The sequence below is a fragment of the Lactuca virosa genome, chromosome 4 (genome assembly GCF_052849685.1).
Source record: "Lactuca virosa cultivar CGN04683 chromosome 4, Lactuca_virosa_CGN04683_v6, whole genome shotgun sequence".
Lineage (NCBI taxonomy): Eukaryota > Viridiplantae > Streptophyta > Magnoliopsida > Asterales > Asteraceae > Lactuca > Lactuca virosa.
In genome coordinates, this window is record NC_136429.1 from 424,697,941 (window position 1) to 424,702,232 (window position 4,292).

The window sequence follows — 4,292 nt, forward strand, 5'->3', positions numbered from 1 at the left end:
TGGCAAGATCCTAAACACAATTTATGGATCCGATTGAAGGCCTAAATTTCCATATTGGGCATTCTTATACATAGTGACCTATCTCTTTGTAGATGTGCCACTTTCCTATTTTCATATGTTGGTTGTTATTTTATTAATGATTAGGCTTCTTGAAATCCTTCTTCTCAACTGCCAAGCCTTTATTGTTGTTGAACCCAACTTTACCCCTCTTTCCCCTATTGTGCGTTACTCCTCAATTCGAAAGTGCTTCAACAGATCATCTAATGAATAGTCCTCATATTTTTGCATCATTCTCTTTGACAAGTCTTTCTAAGAAGACGTAAACTTTGTGGTGATTGTGCCTACTTGGAAGAGCTCACTTTGAGCAATAGAAAGAAAAATTAGTTTGTTGAACATAACATGGAGCTCATGTAATTGCTCCAAAATTGGTCTGCCGTCGACCATGTGAAACTCCAAGTATTTAGACACAAGGTAATTATTAGAACATTCCTCGTGTACCTCGTACTTAGGTTCCAAGGATTTCAAAAGATCTTTGGGATCTATTACCGATGCGTATAGATCGTATATGCGATAAAATAAGGAGTTCCTAATGTGGTGTCACACCCCCAAACCGGAACGGTGGAAACGTTCGGGGGTGGATGACGTCATGTGTAGTATGACAACAATTGTATCATAGCAATCATAGTAAACACAACCATTACATTGAATACACATATGAAAAAGGTTTACATCTATTTAAGTCTTGTTTGAATACATCAAAATGTAAGTGAAATATAAAGACATGACTTTAATTACTACGTAAAGAGGCACCTATCTACTGATTTCCGGAGAATACAAGCAGTTTTGAAAGAGTATCAGCATAAAGCTGGTGAGTTCATAAGCGATGTTTATGCATTGAAAACCTGTTGATGACTCTGTGAAAATGTTTGCATGATTCCAAGAAAATCCGATATTTTCTTTAGTAAAAGTGAGATACTATAGTAAAAATGTTTGTATGATTGAATTACTACCAGATGTATTGTATGATGAACTTTGTATGAAAAGTCTCTATATGAAATGTTCTGTTGGAAAACCGTGGTTACTACCAGCATGTATAGTATGATGAACTTTGTATGAAAAGTCTCTGTATGAAATGTTCTGTTTGAAAACCCTGGTTACTACCAGCATGTATAGTATATTACTACGTAAATATATCGTTGTTATCTACATTGTGAGCTTTGTGACCATGCATTAACTTGATATGGCGCGAATCGGGCACCAGTATCCTTTATGACTTTGTCACCCGTAGACCTGCCGGTCCTACTGTAGCTAGCAGTAAGGTGCGGGATCGTCAGTCCCGTATAGATCTATACACAAAAATCACGCTCTCCCTCGAGGAGACTCTGGTTCATAAGAGGTAGTCCTCCACTTAGTTAAGTTTGTAAGCGCCCAAGGACGTGTCTCCAATTAGATTAACGACTTTACAAGTAATAGTATAGAAAAAACCCTTTTTATGAATAACCGAAAGGTTTATAAAGGATAAGTTGGTAAACTGTTGTATGAATCCCCAAACAATACCTAATATAGCCTGTGTGTTTGTATATGTATAACCTTGGATGTATCCCCAAACTATACCTATTATAGTTTGTGTGTATGTATGTGTGTAACCTTGTATGTATCCCCAAACTATACCTATTATAGTTTGTGTGTATGTATATGTATAACCTTGTATGAATTCCCAAACTATACCTATTATAGTTTGCGTGTTTGTATATGTAAAACCATGTATTGATCTGAAAACCATGTGGTTAAGCTTGTAAGTTGAAAACGTCCCTTATGCTCAGCATAATACAGAATGGATAAAATATCTAAATATTTTGTAAAAGTGTAGAAACTGCATGTTCGTATTGATTGCATCCGTTTTAAGTTTATTGAAATCCTTTTGTAAAAGTTTCATAAAATAATTTATGTTTGGCTTGTATTCCCCCTTTAAAACATTAAAAACTCGGAAAATGTAGGGGTACGAACTCACCTCGAGTGAGTGGTTTGTATGAATGGTCGATACGAGATGCTGAGTGTCAAGTGAAGCCTCGAACATAATTGGATCCTATTTAGCATGTAATAACACATATATGATTCAAATTAGGGTATTTCACAACTAGACATGATAGGAAACCACCCTAAGGACTTGGAAACACTTGAACTAAGTGTTAAAACCATATGTGATTGAGTGGGGGAGGTGTACGGCCACGCTAAGGGTGTGTACGGCCATGGGTGTGCGGCCCATGAGTGTACGGCCGTACACTCATGAAGAGGGGTGTTTTTGAGGTGTTTCCAAGGTTCTAACTAGCATCCAAGGAGTGTTCTAGGTCCCATGCTTAGTTGTAATGCAAGTTTGAGGCCTAAATTGATCATCAAAGTGGGTTTACGGCCCTAAGAGGTGTGTGCGGCCATACAAAGGGGTGTGCGGCAGTACACCCTTCATGTTCATGCCAAATTTGTCGACTTTAAGGTGCATCAAGGCTAGGATCATGTCCAACTAGAAGCTAGTGGCCAAACTCTCACTTTGGAGAGCCTTTAAGGGGTGTACGGCCAACCTTATGAAGGTGTGCGACCGTACTCCTTCAAAGGATGAAGAACATGATGAAACTTGAAGAATCAAGGCTTAGATCAAGAGGTGTTTCAAGTATAACAAGCTAGAGGATGGAATACTCACGTTTTTGAAGCCTTGGAGGGTTCAAGGTTGAGTAAGCTTGAGAGAAAGGGAGTAGTGTGCAGCCAAGAGGAGAAAGGAATGAAGGAAGGGAGGTCTACCCATATATATAGGTGTGGGTGACCCACCACGTTGGGTGTGCGGCCATGAGGGGGGTGTACGGCCGTACACCCATGTATACGGCCGCACACTCCTCCTAAAGGAGTGTATGGCCCGAAATGCTACTTTACAACTTTGACAACTCATCCCTAAACTCAACCTTGGTTGTACTCAAGCTTAGAACACTTAAACGAACCCTTAAACAGTGCTAAAAGATAACAGAAACGAGTTTAACATTGATTTGAATTGACTAGATGTACAAGATAGAAGTTCCGAGTTGTCACATGTGGTCCATATTCAAACTCTCTACGCAAAGCCCTCAGCTTCACCAGTTCATAAATTGTTTTCTGATTTACAGCCTTTCCTACTTCGGGGATCAGATCAACTTGAATGGGTGGTAGTTTAGGGTCCAGAACATAGCCACGTTTCTAGCACATCAAGCATAACTTGACCTTATCAGACATCAAGTCACACTTATTTTTTTCATTAAAAGTGTGACCGTATTTCATGACACCATAGGTATCTTACAACCACATTGAGATTCAACATTTAACTATGGCTATAACCTACCTTTTAGTCACATATAAAGTGAGCTGAGTTTGTGTTAACCATGGTTAGTTATATTTGATGTGACTATTGCTTACCCTTTAGTCACATTAATTTATGTTAAAGTGTGACGTATGAGATCATTTATGCACATTAATTTATGTTAATGCATGATGTAAGATATCATTTAGTCACATAAAGAAAAATTATAAAGAAAATAATGTAACCGCTGGTTGGGTATTAGTGATACATAATTGTTAAAAGCATCGCTAAATATTACTTATAGCAATACTTGTTTTCAATGATGTGAGCATTTGTTACCCTTTAGTGACATTCATTTACAGTAAAGCGTGACATATGAAATCATTAGTCACATGAACAAAACACATAAAGAACAAAATATGACCATTGTTTGCTTTTTATGATACATGATTGTAAAAACCATCGTTGAATAGTACGTATAATAACATATTTTTCTAAATCATGTAGTTATTTGTTACCATTTAGTGACATTTATTTACGTTATACTGTGACATATGATATCATTTAGCCCCATAAAGATAACTCAAAAAGAAAAGAATATGATCATTGTTTGCTTTTGGCGATACATAATTGTTAAAACCATGGTTGTATATTAGTTATACCAATATATAGTTTCTAAATGATGTGACTTTTTGTTACATTTAGTTGCATTCTTTTACGTAAAAGCATGACATATGATATCATTTAGTCACATAAAGAAAAAAATATGACCATTATTTGCATTTGATGATACATAATTGTTAAAATCATTGCATTTTATGATCATGATTGTAATTAGCATTCTGTAAAATCTACGAATGGACGATGAGAATATTAAAAATGTTGCAAATATATATTATAGGAGTAAACAAGAATAAAAAGAATAACATTAAACATAAAACCAACTTAAATAATATACAAAAATGTTGTAATC